At 34.3% G+C, this 15,619-nt stretch overlaps 1 protein-coding gene across 1 annotated transcript in view; it reads left to right on the plus strand.

Annotated features, from left to right (window-relative positions):
• The window catches only part of Gpm6a (glycoprotein M6A), a 258,666-nt gene that overhangs the window by 132,969 nt on the left and 110,078 nt on the right, over window positions 1-15,619 (plus strand). The window lies entirely within an intron of this gene.

Here is a 15,619-nt window from a genome sequence, read left to right on the forward strand (position 1 = left end):
CCATGTATTGGTAGTACCTGCTGAAGCCAGAAGAGGGCATAGCAATCCCTAACACTGGAATTACAGATGGTTGGGAGCTAGAATTTTAGCTGGTTCCTCTGCCAAAGCAGATAGATTGAACCTAACTGCTGAGCCATCACTGCAGCATATCTTAAGCTTTATTATCATCATTTTTTATTGTAACAATGTTTTATTGCTGATATAGTCAAGAAATACCACTTGCAAACCATATTTTACACCACTAAATGATGAAGTCAAATACTCCATGGAATTGAAAAATCATGTAGATTCAGTCAGCATTCTCCTTTGCTTCTTCCCCAGGCCAGTGTTATGTGGTTGATGCTCCTTCAGCCTACATGTAGGAAAAGCCAGATGTAGCTCCTAGGCAGCTGTATGATCAGGAGAGAAACAGCAGCTCCTTAAGTGATAGAGCCCTCTGTAGCTTCCATGAATTAGAGGTTATTTTGAATTATGGTCTTTTCTATTTAAAATTAGTTTGTTTAACTATCTCCCCATTATAAATCATGAAATATCTGTAACTGAAAACTACCTGAAGATGCCAATCTCTAACTAATTTTGTTAAGGAATAAGCATTTTGTTGACTCTAATTAAAAACTTAACTTGGAGAATTAGAACTTTTATTGAGAATTTAACTTATACCCATATTAAAAAAAATGCTACAATAAAAAGGCCTTCTCATAAAAAGTGTTTTGTATTATAGGTGGCAAATTATTTTTAAAAATTAAGTCTTAACTTGACACAACAAAATAAGATTGTTATCTTCTCAGTTTTAGTTTTAAATAATTTTTTCTTTTTTATTGGATATTTTATTTATTTACATTTTAAATGTTATCCTCTTCCCTGGCTTTCCTTCTGCCAACTCCCTCTTCTATCCTCCCTCCCCCTACTTCTATGAGGGTGCTCCCCTACTCACCCACTCCCTCCCTCCCCACTGTCTTGGCATTCCCCTATACTGGGGCATCAAGCCTCCACAAGAAAAAGGGCCTCTCCTAACATTGATGCCAGGTAAGGCCATCCTCTACTACATATGAAGCTGGAGCCATTGGTCCCTCCATGTGTACTCTTTGGTTGGTGGTTTAGTCCTTGGGAGTTCTAGGGGGTCTGATTGGTTGATATTGTTCATCCTGTGGGGTTGCAAACCCCTTCAGCTCCTTCAGTCCACTGGGATCCCTGTGCTCAGTCCAATGGTTGGCTGCGAGGATCCACCTCTGTATTTGCCAGTCTCTGGCAGAGTCTCTCAGGAGCCAGCTATATCAGGCTCCTGTCAGCAAGCATTTTTTAGCATTTGCCATAGTGTCTGGAATAGCTGTCTGTATTTAGGATGGATCCCTAGGTAGGACAGTCTCTGGATGGATTTTCATTCAGTCTCTGCTCGACATTATGTCCCTGTGTTTCCTTTAGACAGGAATAACTCTGGGATAAAAATTTGGAGATGAGTGAGTGGTCCCATCCCCCAACAGAGGCTGTGCTTACCCTCTGGATATGGTCTCTACAGGTTCTCCAGCCCCTTTGTTAGGCATTTCAGCTAATCTAATCTCCTTTGGGTCCTGAGAGCTGCTTGCTTTCCTGGCATCTGGAACTTGCTGGTTACTACCTGTACTGGCTGGTTTTGTGGGCCAACTTGACACAGGCTGGAGTTATCACAGAGAAGGGAGCTTTAGTTGGGGAAGTGCCTCCATGAGATCCAGCTGTGGGGTATTTTCTCAATTAGTGATCAAGGGGGTAGGGCCCCTTGTGGGTGGTGCCATCCCTGGGCTGGAAGTCTTGGGTTCTATAAGAGAGCAGGCTGAGCAAGCCAGGGGATGCAAGCCAGTAAGGAACATCTCTCCATGGCCTCTGCATCAGCTCCTGCTTCTTGACCTGCTTGAGTTCCCGTCCTGACTTCCTTTGTGATAACAGCAATGTGGAAGTAAGCTGAATAAACACTTTTCCTTCCCACCTTGCTTCTTGGTAATGATGTTTTGGGCAGGAATAGAAACCCTGACTAAGACACTACCCATAGTTCCCCATCCCCAATAACTACACACCTCTTTCAATTTCCTGGCCCTCTGTATGTCATCCCCATCTCCTCCCTTACCTGATCCTGCCCTTCTTTTTCCTCCCAAGTCCCTTCCTCCCTCTAATGCTTGTGAGTATTTTGTTCCTCCTTCTAAGAAGGACTGAAGCATATATATTTTGGCCTCCCTTATTCTTGAACTTCACATGGTCTATGAGTTTTATCATGGATAGTCTGAGCTTTTTGCCTAGTATTCACTTATCAGTGAGTACATGCCCTGTGTGTTCTTTTGTGACTGGGTTACCTCACTCAGGATTGTTTAGTGAAGCCACAAATGCTTCCAATAACTAAGCATATAATATTTCCTGATGTTGCCCTGCTAAGCCTTAGAATCAACTTACAGTATGGGTCAATAATATTTACCTATATTTCAAAGTGATTTGTTAGTTGACCTTACATAGCATCTTTCCTATGCTGCTTATTAAAACACAATTCTACTTTGTGACCAAATTTATTGAAGAACACCTAAGACATTCCAAATATAGGATTGACCCAGAAATTGATAAACCAAATCGCTTTATCAGTGTATCAAGTCAAATACACTATCTATTGAGAAAATAAATTTAGACTGGTCTAGGGAGAAAAAAATCTTATTTATAAAAAAGATGATATCGTGTTTTTCAAAAACAAGTTACTTGATGAGTTGGGAAAATATAAAGTGCTTCAAACACTAGTTGTCCATTACCCCAGGCTTCTCCCTTATCTTGCCCTATATAGCTTAAGGGCATATAAATCTTTGGAAGTGACAACACTTCTGAGGCTTGAGAAAGGAGACTGGAGTATTCAGTGCCATTGGAGGCTGTGCCAACACCTGTGCTGAGCACTTGATCCTCAGCAAACCACTGCTGAATAGGCATTCCCTTTTTCCCTCTTTTCTTTACAAAAGAGAGGCAGAAAGGTAAAGGGGTCATGAAGACTGCACAAGGCTGGCTTGCAAAGCTTTCATCTGAACTCTGCCTTACCTCAATTCCCATAAGTTGACCTAACACAGCATAGAGAATGGCTGAAAGCCACCTACATGAGGAAAATAATCCACCTCACTCTTCCCCAAGCCTGTTGATGTAAACAAAGTATTTGCAATCATTTTACTTCACAGTACTTTGGTGATAGCACGGGCTTTTAAGAACCACACCAGATGCATTCTCTTGAAAACTCTGCCACGTTTGCCCTTAAGTTTTCACATCTGAACAATGAGAAAGGTTACAACATATAAACTTACAGTTGTTAAAAATTCCACAAAGCAGTCGTTGGCTGAATGAGTTTATCATTATTTGGAATTAAATATGGTAGACTATTGATTGGTTGGTTATCAATGAGTATTTTTCAGCAATTCAGCAATACCATAGTTATATTTTTATGCATGGGATGTGCCCTTTCCTATTTAACAATGTTTATAAATATACCATGTTATATATTTTGTCATGAGACTTAGTCTCTTCTATTACAGGGAAAGTTCCCTTTTCCAAAACCTCATTTTCTACACTTGTAAAATGATATACACCACAGGAGGCATAGAATGAACTATTCCATAGAAAACCTTAGGACTGTACATAGTATTTTGTATGAATATCATAGGCAGGTAGTAGGAAAAACATCATTGTTCTTTTTTTTTTTTAAGGAAATAAAGATAATTTTTGATTAAATTAAACAAGAGCTAGTAGTATACATTCATATAAAGCAGAGTACCTTAAATGTTTGTTTTAATAATAATAATAACAACAACAACAACATTAGAATTAAGCCTAGCCTGCTCCCTCTGTTCCTGTACTTTCTGAGACAGGCAAATAGGCATGTCTATTGTAATACACACTTACTAGTAAGAAACTCAGGAGCTCTGTCTATTGAGTGGTAAGAAACTTTCTTACAGTCTTTTTTTTTTTTAAATTTAGGGCAGAGGTCATGCAAAAGGTGTTTTGCGTCTTACTCCACAAGTCCTATGTATTACTGCTCTAGCTAAGATTTCAAGTACTACATTGAGTAGTTATGGAGAGAGTACACAATCCTATCTTGTTCTTAATTTTGATTGAATTGCTTTTAGTTTCTCTCCACTTGAGTTGATGTTGGCTCTGGGGTTGCTGTCAACTGCCTTCATTATATTTTGGTGTATGCTTTGTTTCCTTAATCTCTCCAGGACTTTAAATATGAAAAGGTGTTGGTTTCTGCATCTAGTGAGATGGTCCTGTGGTTTCTGTCTTCCAGTTTGTTTTTATGGTGGACTACATTTATCAATTTATGTATGTTAAACCATCCCTTTCTCTCTGAGATGATGTCTACTTGATAATGGTGTATGTTCATTTTGAGGTGTTTTTATATTCAGTTTGCAATTTTTATTTAGAAGTTTTGAATCTATGTTTATAAGATAAATTTGTCTGTAATTTCTTCATTCCATGTTTATGCCGTTTGGATATCAGGGTAACTGTGGCATTGTGAAATCCATTGGTTACCACTTTTCCTTCTATTTCTATTTTTGTGGAATCATTTGAAGAGGATTTGGTATTAATTTTTCTTTGACAGTCTGGTAGAATTCTGCACTAAAACCATCTGGCCATGGGCTTTCATTTAGGTGGAGGTGGGTACTGGGAGATTTTTAGTGGCTGGTTCTATTTCACTAGAGGGGTGTTTTTCATCCTTCCAAATTCTGTGACATTTTAAAACAGTTTCTCATGTAGCGGTGACCTACAAACTGTAAAATTACTATTGTTGCTAACATAGCTAATGTTGCTACCTTCATGAATTGTAACATAAATATCTTTGGAGATAAAGTTTTGACAAGAGAGTTGTGACCCACAGATTGAGAACCAATACACTAAGGGTTATAGGCCTGTTTAAATTGGTTGCATAGTATATATTGAGAAAATTATTCATTTCTTTTAGATTTTTCAACTTGGTAAAAGTTTATGTTTTTCAAGCATGTTCTTATGAGTCTCTGAATTTTTTAAGTGTCGTTATATCTTTCTTTCTATTTCTAATTTTGTTAATTTAGATATTATTTTTCTGACTTCTTAAAAATTTGGGTAAGGGTTTGTCAATATTATTGATTTTCTCAATAGTTTTGTTGATTCTTTAAAAGTTTTTGTTTGTTTCTATTTCATTACTTTTCCCCCTGAGTTTTGTTAGTTCTCATCTTCTCCTTTTTTGGATATGACTCCTTTTTTGTTATAGAGCTTCAAGCTATGCTGCTAAGTTACTAATATAAAATTTCCCCAAAATTTTCATGTAGTCCCTTAATACTTTGAATTTGCCTCTTAGAACACCCTTCATTGTGTCTCATAAGTTTGGGTAAATTATATATATTCATTTTCAGTTCTAAAACAACTTTAATTTGTTTCATAAATTTTGTTATAACAATTTTTTTCATCCAATAATGAGTTGTTCAGTTTCTATGAGTTTATAAGCTTTCTGTTGGTTTTGTTCTTATCCAGCTTTAATTAATTATGGTCACACAGGATTTGGGCATTGTTTCAGTATTCTTGTATGCATTATTATATATTGTATACTATATAGTATACTAATATATACTATATTGTATATATTACACTAATATATAGCATATTATATATAGTATACTAATATACAATATATTGTATTCTTATATATATGCTATAGTATATGTGTAGACTCCCTTGTCCCTTTAAAATAATCATAGTAGGTTCAGTCCTAGGGTTCAAGACCTGTCTATTCATAGGTTTAGGGAAGAATAATATGCAAGCTATGTGTTTCATTTTTTAGAGAGAGCCTTAAGTCTAATCAGAAATCAGTTTGTTATTCTCATGATATCTGTGCCAGTACAGTATTAGTAATATGTCTTGTCAGTTCAGTTGTTATTGTTTCCTTCAGTATTCAGAGCTCAATAAGATTGATGCTTATTTTTTTTCTCCAGAAACATGCACCCTAATTCTCAAAACAAAGAAAGCTAGCCAATAGGGAGGAAGCTTTGTAGTCTATATCAGCTTAATTTCTTCATGTTCTATGATGCAATTTTGTGTTATATTCTTCAGCAATAGTGTTTAACATTAAGTTCTCGAGGGTCACCAAGAACATTCTCAATTGCTTGTAATATTTGGCGTTATAGGACATCACTGACCAACAACTCAAAAAGAAAGAAACCATTCATTCCCATCATTGGAATTTTTATTTGTTATCCTCTTGTATAAAGTAGGACATTGGTAACTCATTAAAAATAACTGTATTTAACTCTTTTAATGTATGTATATAGGGGATTTAAGGAAGCTTCTACAGTTAAGTATCCTTATCATTTTGAAAAGTCTTTAATGCTATTTATCCCTCCCATTTTCTCTACTACTTTGCCTTTTACAATTTGTCCCTTATTCTACAATTCCATGTTAATCTTTGCTTTCTACCTTCCTTCCTTTGAAAACCTCACTCTATAATCTCTTAGTAATTTCCTGACCTCTTTGGGTATTCCAGACAAAACAGATATATGTAAAGATTCAATGTTTAATATCCACAAATTAGATTAAGTGTAATGTTTGTCTTAGCTCTTTGCATTAGCCTGAAAATCTCATTATTTTGAATAGTTGAATAATAGTCCATTGTGGAAATATCCCCCATTTCATTATCCATCCATTATTGCTATGTACCCAGCCTGTTTCCTTTTCCCGTTTATTGTGAATAGAGCAATGATAAACATGAATGAGAAAATATGTCTTTAGCATGTGTATATCCAAGGATGGTGCAGGTGAAACGTGGTTGACTTGTTTTCAGGTTTTGGACAAAGCTCCACATTGACTTCTTCAGCAGCTGCATATCAGTTTGCAATCCCAAACTGCAATTATGCAGTAAATAATTATGTCCATTTCTTTGTATCCATGCCAGCATTGGCTGTTGTTAGTTTTCTTAGGTCTTAGTCATTGGGACTAGGATGAGATTAAATCTCAAGGTAGTTTTAATCTATATTTCTATGATGGCTCAGTATGTTGAAAACTAAAAATATATCTCTTAAGTCATCTTTTTTGGCTTTCATCATTTGAGAAATTTGTTTAGTTCTGTGCTCCATTTTAACAGATTGTTTGCTGTCTTTATGCTTAATTGTTAAGTTCTTTATATATTCCAGGTACTCACCTGGCCAGTGCTTAATTATGTAAAGATATTTTCCCCTTTTGTGGACTTCCTCTTCATTCAATTTATAATATATTTTGCTCTACAGAAATTTCTAAATTAGATTTATTCATTGTTGGTCTTAATGCCATGACTTGGTTTCCTGTTCAGAAAGTTCTTTCCTGACCCAATGAGTTCTATTGCTGTCCTCTATTTTCAGGAAACTGACTTCTGCACCAGTGAGCCCACATGTGTTCTGTGCTTCCTCCTTTAACAGATCAGGATGTCAGGTTTTATATTGAGGTCCTTGGTCCAGTTGAGTTCTATACAGAGTGATAGATATGGATCAAGATTTATTCTTCTACAAGTCAAAGAAACCATCAGTCTTCTCAATCTGCTCATATGACTGACAAGTTAATGAAATGTTTACATAACCTTAACTTCAGCCGTGATTTTTAAAAGTATCTTTCCATTTATATTTGTGCATGTATGTGGGAGGTAATGTTCACTGACATTGTTTTTATAAGTCATTCAAGTTTATACTATTATTAAATTAATATCTCTAGCATTGTTTTGATATAGCACACAGTGCTATAAACTCCCCTCTTATGACTACCTTCATTGCTTCTCATAGATTTTGATATGTTATATTTTCAATTTCATTCAATTTTTTGTAATTTTAACTTTTCTTTCTGAGTTGTTCATTCATAAATAAAATTTTGATTTAGTGCTGTGTTTAGCTTCTATGATTTTGTATACTCTCAGTCATTCCTAATATTGTTAAAATCCAGTTTTATTTCATGATGGTTAGATGGTCCAATTTGGAGAATATCCCATGGGCTCCTGAGGAGAAAATGTATTTTTAAAATTTGGGGTCAAAGTTCTATAGATATCTGGGAAGTTAATTTGATTTATGACGCCTTTTAACTTCGGAGTTTCTCTATTTTTTTCAAATGATCTATGTATTGGTGATAGTGGCATGCTAAATATTCACTATCACTGTATTATGAGTTGATCTATGCTTTTAGGTCCAATAGTATTTCTTTTATAAAACTATGTGCACTTCTCAGGACTAAACCTTTCCCAAACTCCTCACCTCAAGTTTCAGGGGTCTTAATGGAAGAGGAGGAGAAAAGACTGTAAGAGCCCGAGTTGGTGAATGACACCAAAGAATCAATCCTACAGACACAACAGGATTGATGCACGCATGAATTCACAGAGACTATGACAGCATGCCCAGGTTCAAACCTGACAAACTCTCAAAACTAAAAAGGGAAAACCGACAAGAATAGTCTCACCTTTAACCAAGGAGCTATTTGCAAGTAGATACCTGATGCGAAAAGGAAAATCATTTTTCTCAAATAGAACACAACAGGGTGTACCAACCATCCTCCAGGACTGCTTGTTTGGATTGTCGTTTTTCTGTTGGGCAGGGCATGTTGACAAGGGAAAAAAAAGGCTTGACGTTGCCCAGACAGCATGTAGGGGGAAGATCTTGGAAGAGCTGAGGAGGGAGAATATGACAAAAATGCATTATATAAAAAATTAAATAAAAGTTAAATAGTTTGTAATTTATTATGTAGTAAACAATGTCTAAAAAGAAAATGGTAAGAGAAAGAAATGAAACTGGGTGCTCCTATGTATGGTATACATATGCTTATAATTGGAATTTCTTGTTGGATTTTTCTTATAATGGAGAGAAAATATTCTATTATCTAACTTGACTTGAAAATGTTGAAACAGAAATGCCAGGTTGTAGCATTAACAATAGTTAGAAAGAGTCTGTCTGAGCAGAAAACAAATATGTAAACATTGTTAACTTCTCAAGCTGTTGTCTTCAATCCTTTATAGATTATCTAACTAAAAATATTGTACTAAATAAACATTTCAACGTAGAAATTTTCATACATATGACTGTGGATATGTTTTTAAAAGCATCGTATATTGACGACAAAAGCTAAGAAAACTCTCTTAGTACCACAAATCATTTTCAATTTATCATTGTGATTTGTTTTCATCATCTAACATCACCGAGGCCCATTTTGACATTCTTACCTATTTCTATTTTATGGTATAAAATTCAGGAAAGCGACAATATTAACGATATCCATATTTTCAGTGACTTGACCCAGAAGATAGCTCATCTCTGGTCCATGCTAAATGTTAGTGCATGGCTGACTAATTAATTAATAAAAGATGATAACTGTGATGAATTACCTTGGATACCTTATATTTTCTTTAAAATAAATGATTATCAATTCTGTTTAATATTTCAGTTATAATCCAATGTCTTTTTAATGATAACACTTTGAAGATATGGTAATATAATATCATTATGTACAAAATCTATGTGTTAACATTCATTTTATAAAATTTATATTTATCATATATAAATAATATAGATATATTTCTAAAATTAGAAAATCTTTGAGAACTATATAAGACAAATATTACCCCACATAAATATAATTTGCATTATTTTCCCATTTATTATCTTTAAATGTTTTTGGTTATTAAATACAAATATCATTCAAATATTTACTTACATATTTGTAGGTATTGATTAGTTAGCTTCTTTCTAAGTTTCTGTGACTGAGTCATAGAATATAAAAGACTTCTAATGTATATCAAAATGCTCACAATTAAAGAACTTAGAAGATCGTTTTTTTTTTTTTTTTTTAAAAAAAAGATTTATTTATTTATTATACGTAAGTCCACTGTAGCTGTTTTCAGACGCACCAGAAGAGGGCATCAGATCACATTATGGATTGTTTGAGCCACCATGTGGTTGCTGGGATTTGAACTCAGGACCTCTGGAAGAGTACTCGGTGCTCTTACCTGCTGAGTCATCTCTCTAAATCTCAGGCTTATTACTTAAAAGAAAGTCTTCATACTTTCAGGCATGTAGATAAGATTAGTGAAACATAGTATGTATTTAGCATAGACACATGATAACCACATATATTCATAGTTTTACTAAATAGTAAGAGCTAATCAGAAAGCTGAACAGTTTACAATAAGTTCATCCTCACTTCATGAGCTGCGAGGAAGAGAGACAATTGCATCTCATGGTTTCTGCTCTCAATAATAGACAAGAGAAATGAATAGCATACATATTAAAATATTAAATGTTGAGAAAATGTGTGATGCCTGCCACATAAGAGCTGTAGCAGATGATGCCGAAATTCAGGGGGAATGAAAGGAAGAATAAATCATGTCTTTTGTAATACTTGCATTATTAAATGCTAAAAACAGCCTTGCATTTTATCTAGGACAACTGTAGTGGGATGTTTATTGGTGTCTTGAGCATGCTACTGAAATCCATAAAGAGCTGTTGCAAGCTGATGGATTGTGTAATTGTTGCAAAATCAGGATGGATACAAGTGGTGTTCTACAGAGTTCATTTGAAACTAATAGTGCAGAAGGAGCAAAGAAACTTTTCATACCAGTAGTATATATACCCTTTAAATATTTTAGTGCCTTAGTCTTCCTGATGTTATGATGTATCAAATGTGTACTTGAGTAAACTATATATTTCATCACCAATAAAACTTTCCTGGGAAAGTACAGAGAATATTTTCTAGCTGTTTCTAGTACATTCAGGACTTGGTCACTTGTACTTTCCACTTAGTACAGAGCAGATCACAATTGAAGGTTTCCTGCTGAAAAATAACAACCCTGTAAATATATTCAGACATTAAAATACTTAGGAGATTTTTTTTCCTCTCAAAAATACATGCTCTCAAAGCTTAGTTCCCACAAAAGTTGGCAGTGTGTGTGTGTGTGTGTGTGTGTGTGTATTGTTGTTGTTGTTATTGCAATTTGAGAGATAGAATTTAAAGAAAAGTAATTAGGTCTTAATGAATCTATCCTTTGTGACTGAAATTTAAGACAAAAACCTTATCTGTCCCCATTCTAATTCCCAAATAATTGACAGATCGATCTATTAAGTTTATTAACAAGCTGTAAGCCTAGACTGGGTAGGTTCTGTGCCATTCTTACCCTCTAAGCCTGTTAATACTAGACAAACGTCCTGTTACTTGCCAAACTGGTCTTCTCCAGGCTAGCTCTGGTCCATGTTTGTCTGCTCTCTCAATATGACCTCATGAAGAATCCTCTTAGTCTCTATCTACTTGTCATGCTCCTTTTTCTACTTCTCTCTACCTGGGATCCCTGGCCAGGATTGGAAATCCAGCCTTCCTACATCCTCTGCCTAGATCTAGGCTGAATTAGCCCTTTATTAGCCAATCAGAATGTGATGAAGAAGAATGTTTACTAAACACCAAGGTCAGCTGATACTTCATAAAACTAATTATACCTAATTCTCTGCCAGTATAGAAATCAGCATTTGAATAAAACCAAGGACATTGTTTACACAGTGCACAAAATATCACTCCAATAATCTTTAAAAGTGATTATACAATTTAGGAGTGTATATGAAGGTATTCATTAGATTTTGAAGGTCTGAACTCCTTAACAATAATAGTAGGTTGCTACAAAGAGAGTCTATGTTTGGTCTTTCAGCACTTACTCCTTGAGGCTTCTTCATCTGCTTCAACTATGCAATGGGGAAGCATAAGACTCTGCTTAGAGGTGGCATCCAGAGATTTGAGTTAAACCCTCTTAACTTGTACATAAAATAAAATAAACATTTTCCTTTATTGTTAACCTTAGATATTTGGTTAGGAAAACATGAAATGGCAATTTTATATATACATATATATGTAAATGGAAAAATGTGTGATACATGAGTAAGAAAATAGTACTTAAAAACACATTCTCTCAGAAGAGGGGATTATCCATTCACTCTGTCCTTAGGAAAAAGTCCATTGCTTTCTGTTGATTTAGTCAGAAGATGCAGTTGTAGAGGACAAATTGAAGGATGAGAAAAGTTCCCAATCTGTCAAATGTTTTATTTTTAGGTAAGAATTTATTTTTAGATAGGTGTTCTATGTTACCTAAGATTCTATTTTGTCTGTAAGAACACACTTCAACACACATTTTCATTCACAAAGGGACTACCTGTCTAATACATAAGCAAAACTATCAAAATGTTCGTGGTAAATCCAGGACACTTGAAGGTTAGTTTGATCATCACTTCTGAAACATGCAGTATGACCAATTTGGTGGAAGCTCTCTCCTACCATCTAAGTGAAGACCTAAGACAGATCTAAGATGACTACTCAAAAATCTAGAGAGTATGACAGACTTGCATCTTTCTGTAACATTTATTCTTTTTGGCTGTCCCAATCTTTCTTTCTTTCCTTCTTCCCTCTTTTCTGCCCTTCTGTTTCTCTCTTCCTCTTTTTCTCCCTTCTCCCTCCTCCCTCCTTTTATCCATCCCTACCCTTTCCTTCCTTTTGTAATCTACCACCACCTTCTTTTCTCTCTTCCTATACCATTCCCCCTTTCTCTCTTTAACTCTCCCTCCTATTTTCCCTCTACCTTCCTTTTTTAAGTATTTGATAATTGATTTACTTATACAGTGTTGTCATACACATTTTCTAGTGGATATGTAAGGTTGGTACTCCTAAACCATTAAATTATGGTTAAAGTGAATGAAGCAATATGTCATTCATTTGTTAGATAAGCTATAGCCTTTCTCTATTGCCATGAGTGTAACAGTAAGGCCTTACCAAAAAAAAAATGATAAAATGCTTGGATAAGATGCCTAATGACTGGGTAATGTAAGCAATGAATGACTAATCTTTCATATATAATTTTAATGTTAGAAAGCCCAAAATTCAACTTAAGTTTCATCCATTACTTGTGTAGCTTTGTGAAAGTTGTTTAAAGGTTTAAAAACTTCAACTTTACACAACAAAAGCTGATATTGTAAAAATTTTCATGTATTTTATAAAATATGTGTTTTAATACACATCTAATGCTTAGAACATTATATGTGGTTAATAGTAACCAAGTTATTGTTATCACTTTGATAAAGCTGAAAGCATTTCATTAAGTCAGTTAAATGGTACTAATAAACATAGAGTAAAAAAGTTCCTGTACTTTATATAATTAAAAAGAACTTTTATTTATTTTTATTTTTTTATTTATTTTTTATTTTTATTTTTATTTTTTTGGTTTTTCGAGACAGGGTTTCTCTGTATAGCCCTGGCTGTCCTGGAACTCACTCTGTAGACCAGGCTTGCCTCGAACTCAGAAATCCACCTGCCTTTGCCTCCCAAGTGCTGGGATTAAAGGCGTGCACCACCAACTTTTATTATTTGTTGTTAGAATTTATAATCCTAATAAGCCAGAATAAAAGACACAAAATCCACATATTTTATTTATAACCCATGTGCCTAGATTGGGCAGGTCTAGGGATATATTAACTTATTCCCCAGTTATAAACCCCTTTGTACTTGCTGTTTTCCCTGGCTACGCAGTTTGGGTTCATGGCCACTTCCTCCTGCTCCTCCTCTGCTCCTTCTGGCTTCCTCCTCTGTCCTGCTACCTTCAATCCCTTCTTAATCCTCCAGTCTCATCTTTCTCTGTCCACTACTTAATCATAGGCTCTAGTCTTTTATTAACCTGTTAAATTGGGGAGAAGGTTCACATGGTATCATTTGGTATATGATGGTCTGATTGTTGGGGGTAACCACATCTTGAGTATCCAGTATTTAGCATTAGTATATAAGCAGAGTCAGGTCAATCCACTGCAAACATTTTAAAAGATTAAGTCCCAAATTTCTGTCATATACATATATCTTTAAATTCATATATATAAATGTGTAAATATAGAAACACATGTTGTTCTATCATTTATTACAGCCTCTGCTTGTTGGTGATTTATACGGTTATTAATTGTATAGTATTTTTCTATTGGCGGAACTAAAATTGTATAACTGATTATGTTGGGAATTCTTTACTCAAATTCATAGTGAAGATACTTTATAAAGTTGTCTTGCATTATTTTATAATAACTGAAACACCAAAACACAATTTAGAGGGAACATATATAAGCAGTTAAACTATATGTTTTCAAATTATTACTAAACACTATATAGTAGACCAATCATAGAATCATTTCTTTAAACCTCAGTAGCCAATAAAACACCACATGGAGAGCAGAAGACAGAATAAGACAAAGGAAATAAATATAAAACCATAAAGTATAAATATTTGAAAGATAAATACTTTTCAATTTTAAGACATGATTTATTGTACAGAAATATTTGTGGACATTATTACAATATGTAAGATATCAATTAAATATTTCATTTCATCAAAACATCCAAGACATTGGGAAATTTAATATAGAATATTAGTAGGGAATTTAAAATATATGGAAATGTAAACAACAAAAGACATATAAGAGTATTAAGAAAATATCTTTAGAGTATATAAGTCCTATGTCTATGAAAATTATCAAATAGCTACTGAGGGTGATTTAAGTTTGCAGTAGTGTTCATCATATCTCAATAAATCTGTCATATTGATATGAAACTGACAAGACCAATGCAACTTTCTTACATTTTAAAAGTGTTTCTAGTATGTACATGAATAATTAAAAGATTACGGCAATTAGGAAAAGGGCATTGATGTACACTTATTCTTTCATACAGTGATTTTAAAGCTAAGATTATTAAAACATTGTTATCACTAGAAACAATGAATAAACCAATGAAACAGATAAGAGAAATCAGAAAGCAACCTAGGTATATTTGCCTGGAAGATGATCACAGATGGCATATGGTTTATAGAAAGTGGCTTACTTAGTAAATCATTTGAAATCATGGTCTACATAAAATTTTCTTAAACCCACTATATAAGTATTTCCGTGAATAAAATAAGTTGAGTAAATCATCACCCATGACATAGTAGACATGATATCTTAGAGGCATAATTATTTTTAGGTGGTTGTTTATTAGTTGTATAAAACGATGTTTTTATTGAAACATTTTTCATGCATTTGTCTTACTGTTCTATTGATGTAAACAGACACCATAATTCTTATAAAAGGAAGCATTTAATTGAGCTCTTGTTTACAGTTTTAGAGCATTAGTTTATGATCACTATGTTGGAAAGCAGATAGATATGATGCTGGAGAAATCTGGTTTCTGAAAAAGAATCTACTTTCAGTGACAAATCTGTTCCATCAATGCCAGACCTCCTAATACTCCCAAAGTAGTTCCCCTGCTTAGTGAAAAAAATTTCAAATATATGAGTTTATGGAAGCTATTCACATTCAAACCACAATACATGCATATTATCAATTTTTAAGCACATTCACTCCCTTTCTACCTTCTGTCTTATCCCCACTCACTCTTTTTCTTCCATAATAACATCATTTATTCATCTTGTCTTTTCATTTCTGTTTAGAATCTGTCTCTGAGAGAAAACATACCATATCTGCCTTTTTGAAATTACCCACGGAAGGAGTTGCAGAGATTAACTATGGAACAGGGACTGAAGTAAGGGCAAGCCAGCCTAAATATAGCTATCTCCTAAGAGGCTCTGACAGTACCTGACTAACACAGA

Source organism: Mastomys coucha, unplaced genomic scaffold, assembly GCF_008632895.1.
Source record: "Mastomys coucha isolate ucsf_1 unplaced genomic scaffold, UCSF_Mcou_1 pScaffold22, whole genome shotgun sequence".
Lineage (NCBI taxonomy): Eukaryota > Metazoa > Chordata > Mammalia > Rodentia > Muridae > Mastomys > Mastomys coucha.